Source organism: Amphiura filiformis, chromosome 14 (assembly GCF_039555335.1).
Source record: "Amphiura filiformis chromosome 14, Afil_fr2py, whole genome shotgun sequence".
In the NCBI taxonomy this organism is placed as follows: Eukaryota; Metazoa; Echinodermata; class Ophiuroidea; order Amphilepidida; family Amphiuridae; genus Amphiura; species Amphiura filiformis.
Window position 1 is genome coordinate 58,676,185 of NC_092641.1, and position 16,658 is coordinate 58,692,842.

General features: G+C 34.0%; 1 long non-coding RNA gene across 1 annotated transcript in view; it reads right to left on the minus strand.

The window, feature by feature from the left end:
- Positions 1-16,658, minus strand: part of LOC140169100 (uncharacterized) — a 95,482-nt gene that overhangs the window by 58,355 nt on the left and 20,469 nt on the right. The window lies entirely within an intron of this gene.

The window sequence follows — 16,658 nt, forward strand, 5'->3', positions numbered from 1 at the left end:
GAATAAGCGACATGAAGTTTCTGCTTCATCAGTGTTCGTATATATTAGGTATTATAGGATTTTTGTTGTCTTCAGTAGATAGCAATGCGAAATATGATAGAAACTGTACATGCTATACAATTTCAAAATGCTTAACTTCCATGCACATAGGCTATTGAATGTCCATGAACTAAAGTAAATCAGGTCATCGGGTATCACCATCATCATGTGTTTAGACCATTCCTATAATTGGCACCGTCCTGCCGTTGATGGGGTGAATGTCGATATCACGCCCTTCTTGACCTCCGCTCGTTACTTTTATTTTATAATCACGTGATACCCTTCTTGACTTTGCTTACGTTGGTTTATAATACGTGATATCGATGTTTACCCCCTCAATGGTATGAAGGTGCCAATTTAAGGAATTGTCTGATATTTAAACCTATCTGGAATAAAGAAATGCATGCGTGATAGTGATATAAACATAAAATCTAGTTAAAAGTGCTGAAATAGGATTGACTAAATATTAGCAACTTTATAACCTCTTCTGCTTAATTTGCGCTGATACTTAAATTATCCGTGCTGCTGTCTTCAGTAGATAGCAATGCGCAAATCTTATTTGATTATACCCGTACTTTTGCGCTATTCTTTTTTTTTTTTTATCATTAATATAAAAAAGAACACTGTTGCTATTTTTTTATTATGAAATTCTGATTATCCCCTTTTCCTTTAATACAACTGGATACAAATCACAAAAATCACTGTTTTCTCATGATTCTGCCACCCCATTTCATTACTACAATGATTAATATTGAACTTTTATTATATTCAGTAACAATAAAGCAATAACTGTGCTTTGAAAATAGCATAAAGAAATAAATTTTAATCTCTTTTTCTCAAACAGATTCTTCAGTAACAATCATGTGAACTTGAAATATTTAACAAGTCAATGAACCACCAGCCTTACCCACAAATTGTCACCAAACTCTCCACCCATTTGGCATCCTGAATATTTTTAGGCGGCGCGGCAGTGGACTAATCTCAAAACAGTTGCCAATTTAAAGCCACTGAACTAGGCATGTTTGTACCCATTTGAATGCTTTTTTGTATGTACAATCCAAATATGATCACAATAATGTAGAATTTATATTTTATTTTGTAAATTCGGTATATGGAGACTGTACTCACAGAAAAGGTTAAAAGCAACAGCAACACCTTAAAACAAGAAAACATTGCCAGTGGGGTAGCTTTTCAACAACAAAAAACCGCTAATCATCAAAAACTTTGGACGTAAAATAATATAAGGTCGGGCGGACAAAACTAACAACAAACGTATGATAGAAAGATCTGCTAATTACTTCCGTGTCATTTACTAAACCGAGTCCCCAGGTAAATAACTTAAGGGAACATTTCGGTGAAAAATATAAGAAATGAGTAAAAAGAGCTCTTTTGTTTGTACGCTTTAATCCTTTGGACCATTCTTTAGCGCACGTCTGATAGTCATATGTACGGGTTGCAATAGGTCATTAACGAGGCAAACTAACGTGCTGTTCGCCGTGTAGATCAGATTAAGGGTGTTGGTGAATTGTGGAAACTTGTGGGTACACATTGTAATGCACATGATGTGTAAATAGCAGTTGTAATGCATCATCTCCCATGATCATTTTCTGAGAAATAAATCGTGAATTTAACTGGTTTTTAATGGTTAAGCGACGATTGGAGTTGTGCAATGCATAAGAAAGACCAGGGAATGTTAATTTTGCGTTATAAGTGGCGGAGTATTGTTCATATTTTCGTGTCGAGGAGTCAAGTAGGCCTATTTTATTGACTAAATCAATAAGGTAACCAGTTGGATACCCAGAGGGAGGGTAAAAGGTGACGAACGCCCCTTCCCGATGACGCCAGAGCTGGTTGGCAGGAAGTACCAAAGGCGTGGTGCCAGTTGACATTTCGCCTATGTGCAGCTCATACGCATTACCCCAGACCCTGGTTGGAAAAGTTTAAGTTACTAAAATTATATACACGAGCTGTTGAAATTAATGATTGTACACGTGGATATTACTTGAAAATCGCGTGTAAACTCAATTGAAATTGATAGAAATGTGTTATTATTTGTAAAAAAAAAAAGCTAAAAGGAACAACTAAGAGTTGGTCTTTATAGAACTGGTCTCTCTCCCTTGATAAAGAAAAGTTTTGTCTTTTCGAAACGTCGGGTTTTTAACTTTGTGTGTATTTATTTATTTTTACCCAACTGGATGTTGTTTTACATTTTTGCTATCTTTAAGTAAAACGATTGAGTTATCTTCAGTAGATAGCAGTGTGATATTATACAGTAGAACAACGCCTTGTCTTAAATAAACAGCATTATTATTATATTATAGATATCAGTGTATTGTCTTCAAAAGAGAATGACTATCCGTATGTGTATGTGGTTTGAGTATAGATAACATGGCATTATAAAACTGTAATGATGTAATAATGATGTATAAAACGCAGTAATCCCCAAAGATCATGAAGTTTCTAATGTCAGTGCTATCTTTAGTAGATAGCAACGTCCCATGTGTTTTGTGGTAAACAGTGTCTTTTTCAAACATTGTACATTTTGACCCAAAATTGATGGTTTAAATTGATATGAGCTCATTTCCTTCCTTTCAAAAATTTTACACTTTTATATATTATTTATTTATTTATTTGCATGCAATATCTTCCGTAGTTAGCAACGTATAATCGTCATCTAATACTACAGCTGTGTATCATGTACAGTAAGATAGCAAATGTGCCATCTTTTCTAGATACATCGACTGCTCAGTGCCAGAAGTGGGTAAGTGCAATAGCTCTAACGAAAGCAGCGTCATTCTTTAGTAGCATGATGTCATTGTTTTATCTGCGATAGATATCTGTGCTTTATTATAGGCAATATAATGCTATCTTCAGTAGACAGCAGTATTACTTTCGTCAATACGACACTCCTGTGCTATATAAAATGTATATGATACTTTTTATAGGATGTTTATATTGTTCTATATTCAGCAGAGAGCAGTATATAAGAGCAATGTGCTATCTTCAGTAGACAGCAGTATTGCTTTCGTCAATATACGACACTCCTGTGCTATCGAAAATGTATATGATAATTTTACAGGAAAAATGTGCTATGTTCAGCTGAGAGCAGTGTATTATAAGTTTTTTAAAACTATTAAAATATTGTGATATATTCAGTAGATAGCAATGTTTCATCTTTAGTAGAATATTGTAGTATATTCATGATATTGTATTTTTAATGTGTCAGGAAGGGTCACTTTATAAAGTGGGATATTTTAGACATGTTTTGTATCGTATCTTTAAAAGTATGATTATAATGATGATAAGTACATAAAAGTGTACATTTTTTAGAAAGGAAATGACGCAACAATGATTCAATTAGCATAGCAGATTCCTTCTAAAATGAGCAGTTTTTGAGAAAAACGCAACATTTGATTTCCATACCAATTGTTTCGTCGACCATAGAAAATCAACAAAAACTGCATATTTCTGTTACAAAGACAAAGTTTCTGACTATATTATGCTATCTTCAGTAGATAGCAAAGTTTCTGACTATATTATGCAATCTTCAGTAGATAGCAAAGTTTCTGACTATATTATGCTATCTTCAGTAGATAGCAAAGTTTCTGAATATTATGCTATCTTCAGTAGATAGCAAAGTTTCTGACTATATTATGCTATCTTCAGTAGATAGCAAAGTTTCTGACTATATTATGCAATCTTCAGTAGATAGCAAAGTTTCTGACTATAGTATGCTATCTTCAGTAGATAGCAAAGTTTCTGACTATATTATGCTATCTTCAGTAGATAGCAAAGTTTCTGACTATATTATGCTATCTTCAGTAGATAGCAAAGTTTCTGACTATATTATGCTATCTTCAGTAGATAGCAAAGTTTCTGATATATTATGCTATCTTCAGTAGATAGCAAAGTTTCTGATTATATTATGCTATCTTCATTAAATAGCAAAGTTTCTGACTATATTATGCAATCTTCAGTAGATAGCAAAGTTTCTGACTATATTATGCTATCTTCAGTAGATAGCAAAGTTTCTGAATATATTATGCTATCTTCAGTAGATAGCAAAGTTTCTGACTATATTATGCTATCTTCAGTAGATAGCAAAGTTTCTGATTATATTATGCTATCTTCATTAGATAGCAAAGTTTCTGATCTATATTATGCTATCTTCAGTAGATAGCAAATTTTCTTACTATATTATGCTATCTTCAGTAGATAGCAAAGTTTCTGACTATATTATGCAATCTTCAGTAGATAGCAAAGTTTCTGACTATATTATGCTATCTTCAGTAGATAGCAAAGTTTCTGAATATTATGCTATCTTCAGTAGATAGCAAAGTTTCTGACTATATTATGCAATCTTCAGTAGATAGCAAAGTTTCTGACTATATTATGCTATCTTCAGTAGATAGCAAAGTTTCTGACTATATTATGCTATCTTCAGTAGATAGCGAAGTTTCTGACTATATTATGCTATCTTCAGTAGATAGTGAAGTATCTGACTATAGTATATTATGCTATCTTCAGTAGATAGCACAGTTTCTAACTATATTATGATATCTTCAGTAGATAGCAAAGTTTCTGACTATTATGATATCTTCAGTAGATAGCGAAGTTTCTGACTATATTATGCTATTTTCAGTAAATAGGAAAGTTTCTGACTATATTATGCTATCTTCAGTAGATAGCAAAGTTTCTGAATATTATGCTATCTTCAGTAGATAGCGAAGTTTCTGACTATATTATGCTATCTTTAGTAGATAGTAAAGTTTCTGACTATTATGCTATCTTCAGTAGATAGCGAAGTTTCTGACTATATTATGGTATCTTCAGTAGATAGTAAAGTTTCTGACTATTATGCTATCTTCAGTAGATAGCAAAGTTTCTGACTATATTATGCTATCTTCAGTAGATAGCAAAGTTTCTGACTATATTATGCTATCTTCAGTAGATAGCAAAGTTTCTGACTATATTATGCTATCTTCAGTAGGTAGCAAAGTTTCTGACTATTATGCTATCTTCAGTAGATAGCGAAGTTTCTGACTATATTATGGTATCTTCAGTAGATAGTAAAGTTTCTGACTATTATGCTATCTTCAGTAGATAGCAAAGTTTCTGACTATATTATGCTATCTTCAGTAGATAGCAAAGTTTCTGACTATATTATGCTATCTTCAGTAGATAGCAAAGTTTCTGACTATATTATGCTATCTTCAGTAGGTAGCAAAGTTTCTGACTATTATGCTATCTTCAGTAAATAGAAAAGTTTCCCACTTCATGTGACCCTTCCTGCCACCTTTATATAGATATACGAATGTGCTATCTTCAGTAGATAGCAGTGTGAACTCTTCGTTAGGATATGTTCAAAAGATATGAGTCCATATAATATTATGCTTTCTTCAGTAGACAGCAGGGTGTTATTTCAGTCAGGATATATCACGACTATATTATGCTATCTTCAGTAGATAGCAAAGTTTCTGACTATTATGCTATCTTCAGTAGATAGCAAAGTTTCTGACTATTATGCTATCTTCAGTAGATAGCGAAGTTTCTGACTATATTATGCTATCTTCAGTAGATAGCAAAGTTTCTGACTATATTTATGCTATCTTCAGTAGATAACAAAGTTTCCGACTATTATGCTATCTTCAGTAGATAGCAAAGTTTCTGACTATTATGCTATCTTCAGTAAATAACAAAGTTTCTGACTATATTGTGCTATCTTCAGTAGATAGCAGAGTGTCTGACTATATTATGCTATCTTGAGTAAATAGCAAAGTTTCATCTTCAGTTATTTACCGATGTGGACGCGTAATGAAATAAAAGTGTATTAAATTGCTGGGTCAAATTTGAGAAACGGTCATCATCGTAAGTTGATTTTGAAGCAAAGTGTAATTAAGGGTCACCGCAAAGTAAAAGACACGAACGTCATTACCGTAATTAAACCACAATGACACCACGTGTCTATGGGATACACGTGCAATCTCGACGTAGACATGACCACAAACAAAGTCTAAGACATTCTCATGACCATCCAGTAGTCATGAAGAGTGTAAGTGGACAAAAAACCTCTATGATTCAGAAAAAAACAACATAAAAAGGGTGCTATCTTCAGTAGATAGCTCATTATTAATAACCAAATGTTTTGGTCGGTTATTTTGAAAATAATAGCAATATCATGTGATAATAAATATTTCAATTTTTTCCTACATTTATTTTTATTTATTTATTTATTTATTTATTTATTTATTTATTTATTTATTTATTTATTTATTTATTTATTTATTTATTTATTTGTTTATTTATTTATTTATTTATTTATTTATTTATTTATTTATTTATTTATTTATTTATTTATTTATTTATTTAATTCAAAGAGCTTCATATCATTAATTAGAAAGTTCTTATTGCTATTTCCTCGATGTTGCTCTTCCCTCCCCTTACTCTTCTGCCATTCCGTAAATCGGTGTCTATCTCTGACCACGTTCATTACTCTTTCTCTCTCACTCGCCCCTCTCTTTTTATCTGCGTTCTCTTTTAAGGAATCGGATAGAAATGTTTGCACAGTATTTTTGTTTGTGGGACATGAGAGCACATCAGACATGTCAAATTGCATTCTGAATACGAGGAATGTCCTGATGATATCAAATAATTTTGACTTTTTACGTTAAAAGGCGTCTCTATCAGAGCCTTTAATGTAAAATAGTGCACTTCAATGTTTGTTTCATCTTTGTTGTTTTATCTTTGTTGTCGTAAAAATACAACAAACATTTGTTGTCGTCAACAAAGATGAAACAAAAAAGTAAAATGAGGCTTTGACATGTTTTGACCCCACGGAGCCAGTAAAACTATTCTCCATTCTCCATTGGTACAGCGGTGACTGCACGAAAGAATAAGTTTCCACTATCTAACATATCATCAAGAGTTTGGAATTCAATATACGTCGTAAAGTGGCCTAACCACCAAGTTATAATAAGAAAACCCCGCGTGTGAACCCGCCAGCCCCAAACACGGCAAAAAACCATAACGACATCGAATACACGTGTGATATCAACTCAGACGATGGTGACTCGCCCAGGACGATGTACTCAAACCTCGTCCAAGATTTTTCTTTTATTTCAATACAGTAACAATCAATAAAACCCTTTTAATGACAAAAATGAAATTGAACTATCCACGTGTCTGGGCATTTTTAATATCATTTTTTGTTCGTTAATTTTAAAATGGTTACATTTCGAGACGGTTTTGTATAATTTCCTTGATGCGTGTAATAGTCGATATCCGTGTTGCTGTTAATATAGGGTCCCGGTGATATTGCGTTTTATTGCGAAAATGACTTCAATGTCATTTTAGGTGCAGCAGTATAACGTGCAGAGATTTTTATTTTTTTGATTGTAAAATTGACTTTTATAATGTTTACATAAGTGACTGGGTTTAGAAAGGAATGGAAAGCGCGCTAGGTTGATTTCAATTTGTTTTTGGTGAAAAAGGTGAACATGCAAATGTATTTTTTTCTGAAATTAAAAGGTACATTTTCAATTTTTCTTCTTGCATATTTTAGCAGCATCTGGCAGTGAACTATTTGATAAGAAATGCATTTCTTTTGTAATTAAACATTGTAGTTTTTAATGAGTGAACTCTTAAATGGACGAACAGAAAGGCTTGTGTATTCTTAGTTCCAAGCAAAACAAAAAAGTTTTCGTAAAATTCAAAATGACAAACAAAGGTTGCCAAAAAATGTTTAAATATCGCATTATATAGATAGTATAAAACAATATCAAAATCAATATAATTTTCAAAACATCTTTTCCGAAGACATTGTATTAATAACTTAATGTTATTCAAGTGTTGACAAAAGATGTTCTTAAAAATTAAAAAATTTTGTCAAATAGTTCACAATAAAAGTTTTGACAAGAACTTCCAACTGAATATGCATATAGGCCTACATTTTGTTTCAGAAGACCTTCTAAGAAAATCCACTTTAATAACATATCTAGAGAGATAAAAAAAAGGCAAAAAAAAAACGAAAAACAAAACAAAACAAAAACAAAACCAACAACAACCCAAAAACGCAATAACAACAAGAGCAACAGCAAATGACTAATAACCCCTACACAATGTAAAATTCCTCTTTATTTGCTAATTGGGTAAAATTCTACAACTTATAGCCATATTATTATACAAAATGTATCAAACTTTCGTCAAGCCAAATGTCATACACTGTCATAATTATTTCAATTTGACAGAATATCTCAATCAAAATAATGTGCTATTAAAATATCTGTATTAATTAATAGTTCTTTCCCATCCTTGCTCATCATTGTTTTAAAGCGATGTCATTTTCCTTACTGCATTCCATTGGCTTAAATTGTCCCACGGCAATACATCCATCCATCTATCTATCTACATCATAATAAAGCCCTTAGTCACGGTAAATGAACAGCATAACCTTATACACACTCACACCATGTGTGCAGAATAGGGTCAACAAATATTTTTAAAAAAATTAAAAATTTAAGAAATTCAAATTTTGAACATAATATTTGAAATCTACACGATAAATGCATTCAAACGAGTACAAACATGCCTTGTATTGGTTCAGTGGTTCTTTAAACAAATGCAATTTAGGATACAATATCACATATAGTTCGATGCATTTTGCATGTTATGCCTCATGGCATGGCAGCACGCAATTACAGAGTAAGTCATCAATTGGCGTATCTTAAGTAGATAGCAATGCGTTTCATATCAAGTGGATGCCACTTAAGGACACTTAAACATCTTCTGAAGCTAGAAGGGAAAAACACACAATCACTCGTCGGGCTAGATTAAACGTTACAATTTTTATTTTTGTTCATGTTTATAAAAATTCATATACGTGGATGATTTAAGGGCGGGCATTGATGAGTGGAAAACTTGGTTGATTAATAAACAAGTACATACATGTTTAATTTGTAACTTTTTTTCTTGAGATCTTTTTCTTGATTAATTTTCTTGTTCTTTCTTGTCTTCACCATTTCTTAGAATTTAAAAGACTTTATATAACTTGTTTAAGCATTTTTATGTTACTTTTCTTTGATTTTCCCTTTGAAAAAGACTCATTTACCTTTTCTTTAAATTTTTCTTTCTTTCTTTCTTTCTTTCTTTCTTTCTTTCTTTCTTTCTTTCTTTCTTTCTTTCTTTCTTTCTTTCTTTCTTTCTTTCTTTCTTTCTTTCTTTCTTTCTTTCTTTTTCTTTCTTTCTTTCTTTCTTTCTTTCTTATGATGATGATGATAATGATGACGATGTTGATGATGATGACGATGTTGATGATGATGACGATGTTGATGTTGTTGTTGATGATGACGATGACGATGATGATGAGGATAAGTGATGATGATGATAATGATATTAATGATGATGATGCTGATGACGATGAGGAGGAGGATGAGGATGACGATAACGATGTTGATGATGATGATGATGATGATGATGATGATGATGATGATGACGACGACGACGAGGACGAAGATGATGATAATAATATTGATGATGATGATATTGATGATGATGATGATGATGATGACAATGATAATGATGACGATGATAATGACAAACAACAACCACGGGGTTTCCCCGTCAGTCCGAAACACCATCAATCCGAATTTTTAGGGTTAGGTTAGGTTTAGGGTTAGGGTTAGCGTTAGGGTTAGGGTTAGGATCCCTAACCCTAAAAATTCCGATAGACGATGGTTCGGACTGACGGTGTTTCGGACTGACGGGGTGACGTGTACCCACAACCTCAACAACAAATAGAAAATAGAAAAATATTTTATCATCGCATACGTTATTGTAATGCACTTGTTTTATATGGAAACTGTAAAACTTTTCGAAAGATGAAAACAAAGAAAACCTGTTTGTTCATAAGCAATAACAAATACATTAATCTATGGATCATATAGGTTAAGCCTTTAACAAAGACATCATTGTGTACACAACTGCTTCATTAAAACTATTTTTGTCTCATTTTTCGTTGAAACAGTTTTAGGTATTAAATTATCTGGGTGAATTCATTTTCAATGATATAAAAATACACCTCTCCTCGTTGCGCTTAAATCTAATATTTTTACAATTGTTCATTAGAGCAGATTCAAGTACTCCTTAATAATATCATCTGATCTAGGGTTAAAATATCACACTCACCACGCCTATGAAATAATAAACCCATACCGCGATGGTCTGGGTCAGAGACCGCGGCCACCATGTCCAAACTTGTATATTTTTGGTTTAAAACATGTACAAACCAAACATTTCGTTACAGCGTTTAGTCGCGTATAGGGAGTATGGACTAGCCCAGAGGTCGATGTGTCATGACATGCCAGAGTAGCAGGCAATTGAAGACAAGGGGAAAGCTTTCGCTTGACTTGACACCCTTCGTCAGCTCATAGTCATTTTGCAGCAATATGGGTTTACACGGTTCATTATGTTTACTGCTCAATTTAACACCGCTATTTTATTAATTATGATCAAAAACGCTTCTGTATGACGTTGTATTACAATTCCTTCCCAAAGGACCTCACATTAGAGAGAAAAATGTAACAAACCCAGTAAAAATGATCTCATTTATTTATTAAAATTATAAAAGAAGAAAGAAAGCAAAATATGGAGAAGATTTCAAGGTCAAATAATGAACAAAGGTTGCGAGGGCAATGCAACACGCCAGGAGTTGAAGAGAAAATAGAGAAAGAAAAAGAGATAAAATTCAATTTTCAATTATGGTATTTTGATACCACTTGTAATTCAAGCCTTCCAGGAGTGTGTGTTAACTAAACGTATCCTTGGTATGCTGGTTCGATTGTCACATTAAAATAATGATGCACAATGTCTTGTTGGTAGTGCATGCTTGAAATACTCATGTGTATTGCCAACTTCGGTTGCAAACTGTTGGTATCTAAGTAAAATGAAATTCATGCTTTTGTTCAAGGGCAGGGTTACGACAAAATATAAAGGAGGGGGGGGGGGGGGCATGGGGGAAAGACAAATTTCCAGAAAGGGGGCGGGGAAAATTTGACGAAAATGGTCAAAAATGGGTTAAAATTACACAAAGGTCTCTCACAGAAGGGGGCAAGAGGGGTGAGGGGTAAGACTTCTCTCAACTCCTTAATTTAGATGTTCGTATAATTTTGCCGCTCTGAGTCCTTTATCATATTTTGTTTAGTTTCCATCAACTATCGATTTCAAGAAGATTTAGATGCAAAGTGATGATTCTATGATCAAATGATTTGCAGACAAAATAGTTTGTTACTCATTACGCATTTCTATAAATTGAGAGATTACTGCTTACAACGCTGAAAGGGGTGCAGATTCGAAAAATATTGCGTTGGTGTGATCTGTCATGCAGATATTGTGGACCGATATTCTGAAATCAACAGGGACGAAGCTGCTGGGTCGACCCTTCATGTAATTATTTCGTGTAAGCTAATCCTAACCGTAACCCTAACCCTAAACTAACCCTAACCCTAATTTCGTGTATAATTACATGAAGGAGTAACCAGCTATTGCATGCCCGTAACCAGGGGAGGGCGGACCAAAGGCCCAAAGAGCCCCCTTTTTACCCAAAAAGTCCCATTTGCGAGAGTAGCGAGCTACAAAATGGAGGTTTTTATGCCTTTTTGCATGGTCAAAAGAGGTCCAAATTTTGAAAGAAAATCCACGTTTTCAAAAAAGGTCCAAATTTTGATAAAAGGTTCACTTTTTCAAAATCAACCTCCCAATTAATACTGGTTACGGGCCTGAACCGTTGCAACTAAATTCCATGCCAGAAATCCCCGAAATTGTCCGCACTCGACATCGTTGAGACTGTCAGTGTTCCCATGGCTAGATGGAATTCCTAAAGAGAAAGTGACACCGTTAGCAACCGGACAAACAGAAATATTTGTCTGAAACGACATGGTATGTAATACTCACAGGACGGATGGATCGTATCCCAGCATGCGTCGGGAAATATAGCAGGAAATTAAAATGTATCCGCACGAGAAGAGTCAGAAATTTATTTTATTATTATTTTATATAATTCTGAACTGGTAAAATTTCAATTCATTTCACTTTCCGTTATTTTTCAAAGGCGCGCGACAAAGCAAGCAATTAGTCAAAACAACACTAATAATAATGATAATGATGATAATAATATATATCTAAATGTAAAAGAGTGTAAAACTCACTTCCAAAAAGAGTGATTCACTTATAAGACCACTCAAAAAAAGAGTGAAATGTGTTTTTTTTACTTTAAAACCACTCTAAAAAGAATCAAACCACTCTAAAAGAGTAACTCTTAATGTAACTCCTTGAACGAGTTGAAATTTACTCTTTTAGAGTGGTTTTCACTCTTTTTAAGTGGTTTGTAGTTAAGAAACACATTTCACTCTTTTTTTTAGTTGTTTTTTCTTTTTGAGAGAGAACATGTTTTTCACAAGCTGGAGTGTGATGCATGTATTATAGTTCAGACATCGTTCCACATGATTGGTCAAGTGTTACTAAAATTGGGCTATTCCATTTAAAATTCACACTACCCCTGTGGAAGATTTTGGAAATATCTTTCATAGGGGCACTATGCATTTCAAATGGAATGAGGGTATTAGCAGTTCTATTTGAAACTTGCCCTCCCTCAGTGGAAGATTCAGGTTGAAATTTCTCAGAGGGTGTATGCGACTCAAATGGAGCTGAATGTGTTCATTCCATTTGAAATTCATACTCCCTCTGTGGAAGATATTTCCAAATCGTCCACAAGGGTAGTGAAGATTTTAAATGGGATAGCGCATTAAGCTTGAAAATAGTGTACAACAATGAGTCTAACTTTCAACTGATTGCGATTCTACTTATGACAGACAATCAGATTCGTGAATTATAATTATAATTAATTTGAAAAACGGAGAAAAAAATCCTAATCGAAATATAAAAAATTACCCCCTCCCCCAAAAAAAAACAAACAAACAAACAAAACAAAAACACAACAGAACAATTCACCATCGCCAAATTTAAATCTAAAATCTAGCTTACAACCAATATATGAAATTGGAAGCAAAGACGTCAAAAAAACAATTTTAATTTAGCAGTTCGTGAAAACGGTGCTGCATAACTCGTTCTACTGCTATAACCCGCTAAGTATTATGGGAAGGCAACGAATCCAAACCAACACAGTCCTTATATTTAATGTCCCTTTTAGTGTCCCATAATACTTCATTGACATAACAGATCACGTGATCTCAATGCACACTTACTAAACGCCAATATTGTTGGGTTTGCTTTTCAAAATTTTGTTTGCAAACTTCTTATCACACGTCAATCAATGTCCGAACTTGATATCAAAATATTATAATACTTTCACAGAGGTTTTAGAATGTCGCATTGTATACGGCAATGATCAAAATCAAGGTTTGAAGAGTAGATTAATTTTGAGTAATACATAAAATAATAAAACATTAAATTTAGGTGACCATTATATTAAAGGGACATTCCGTCGGGCATTCCGTGATTTACAGCCTATTAATCTCCCACTTACTCCAAAAAATGTGAAATTTTTATATCATCACAAACATACATAATATTTGCGTGCATCTTTCTTCTAGATTCGGTCGTTTGACAAACTTTGTATTTTATGTCTATCCATAGACAGAAATTTATGTGACAATGTAATACATGCGAAACTCGTAAATTCCATGTCCGAATCAACTGAAATTTCAGAAATAAGCTTTTTGGTGGATATCTATATCATGTGATTCATGTCCATTGAATCGTACCCTAATAGAAGATGCTTGAATCACGAAATGTCCTTGCTCATAAAAAAGAGAAAGGACAAAATTGTGATTCAGTAAACATAATTATTTCCTAACCCTCCCTAACCCAACCAAAAGCTACAAAAGGCTACAAAGCGACCGTATGCGTAAATATCCCACGTGATTCGATTGCGTAATCAAAACAAACTAGCACGAAAAGCTTGCCCGGCCAAGGTACACCCCGTGGCTTGCTATCTCCGGACGTGTGCCTAGCACCCGACAGGTCCATGGTACGGACCGGAGAAATAACTTTTTTTACTCATCTTCTTCCTTCTTTCCTTCCCCTTCTCCATGTTCGCCAAAAAGCCTCCAGGAAGTTAGAGCAGTTAGTAAATTCAGAACAGATTCTGTTTTGTTTACTCGGGTAGTAGTTTTGTGAATCCGGCTGATCTCTCATAGTAAAAAAAATCATTTTATTTTGCTGATAATCATGATAATAATTTTAACTCAGAAGGTCAAAATTAACTCCCCATCTGTATCACTTAATGGTAACCAATTAATCATTAGTTCCATCCTAATGGCGGGATATATGCACCTGTTGCCGGCCCATCAGACACGGAATCCCGGGGTTTGTTTCACTCTTAATTAGACAGCATAATGACATAAAGCTGTGTCACGCTACTAAATAAAACCCTAATTCTAGCTTATTTTAAAATCTCTGCAAACCTTTATGTTTCCTCCGTGTTTCCAATGTGTTTGGTTTTTTGGAGCTTGTCGAAATCTGGACCATGGACTGAAATTTTGACGGTTTATGTCTGGACCATAGACCCTATTTTATAGGGTCTACGTCTGGACCCACATTGGTTTCGCCCATCTCTACCCAACTGTATCGTATAGTTCGTGTTCTTCTTGTTGCTTGGTTTGTTTATGGATAACATAACTTCATAAATGAACTGCGTAAAGAGCATGCACTTTTGGGAAGGATGGGTGAGGGTGGAGTTTGGGGAATATGGATACTTTATAACAGCCATTTGATACATGCTTTGTTATATGAGTGCCTCCCCCGATCTGGTGTCATTCATGCATACTTTAATGATATTAATACTGACAGTTCAATGTGAAATTTATATAACATACGTACACAGATTGTTCAATTACATGGTTGTATGGTTAAGTTACATAGGAAATGGTGATAGTTATTAATAGTTTTGACAGGAAAATGATAGCAATAATTCAGCATATTATTCATAGAGATGTTTCATGAAAATGAATAAATCACATTCGGGATACTTTATCTTGTGTTAAGAGCTTTAAGGGATGAAATCAAAACTCGACCGCCGGTCGACCACCGGTTCCAGGCCGTTTCGTTCAGTTGGAGCCGGTTTCTATAGTTCTAAACAATGGAACGCGGTTCAACCGCCGGTAAACGCCGGTCAACCGGCGGCCGAGATTTGATTTCATCCCTAACGCGTAATTCGTGTTATTGTTCTACGTTAATCTCACTTTAAGTCATTCATTGAACATTATAGAGGCGCGTATCCATGACTTTATTTTAGGAGGGGCGAGGGGTAAAAAGTGGACCTTTACCATTTTCGCAGAAAAGTTAACAACACAAGAAAATGAGCTAAGAGAAGAAAAGGAGAAAAACGGTCGGCGTCGCAGCAGAGGCAGCAAAGGACGCCCAATAAAAGTAGACCTTTTGACGATGACTTTGGGAGTCTTCATATTGTGGTTAGAATTCATAAAGATAATGACACTAAAGTGACAAATATAAACCAAATAGTATTAAATTCAACCACTATAAAAACGCATTAATTTTTTTATATAATATTATTTACTAATCATTATAATTCATGCCGTTAATTATTTCAACCATAGCAATATAAACCGTTGGCTTATTTGTTTTTTATTACGATAATGACAAAACTCTTGACGTACTCGATCAAATAATAATCATCATCAAAACAATTAAGTTACACGATTTTCTTCCTGTTCCTTTTCACCAAAAACATAAAGAAACACAATGTAACACAAAATATATACAAAGTAAGATAATAGCTCTCATTTACCGATCAGATTTTGCAGAATAGAACCAAAGAATATGAAAACACTGGGCAAAATCCTGGTTGACAATAATATGAAATGCTTTCTGCCTACCATGCCCCGGGGTACAGCTATCATATACACCTGTTCGTATGACTGATCGGGATCTATTCATTTCGAAATAAAAGTACACACAGTTATTAAAATTGATCGAATTCTACAATATCTTTGTCAAAATATTTTATAATTATCTAAATAAATACTGAACCAATACTAGGCATGTTCGGACCCATTTGAATGCATTGCTTATGTACATCCCAAATCTGATAATAAAAATTAAATATTTCATAATTTTTGAAATTCACACATAAAAAATTTGGCCTGATATATAGAAGATTAACCCATTTTTGGGCGGTATTTTATATAATAAAATGATAACAGCTGATGACAAAGCGAACACACGTGTTGCGTGCGACAGCTTCTGCTCTGCACGGAAAGTTATTCTTTGTAATTTTATTGCTATCTACTGAAGATAACATCGCGGTGTGTAGCCTATCCGTAATCTGTTGCACCGATATACGATGGCGTGAGCGATGCGGATGTGAGCTGTGCTACATGCGTCATTTCTGGCATAAACGCGCTTTTTGAACACGATTGAGCCTAAAGGTTGAAAGTACATTTCAAAATACCCTTGTACAGCCATATCTGTTTAGTTTATCTTATTGTTTTACTTTTGAGACGTAATCAATTTCATTGTTAAACTTAGATCATTGTTCTTAGATTGTAAACGAGGCAAAATGATCACTGTTTCCGAAAGGCTACGCA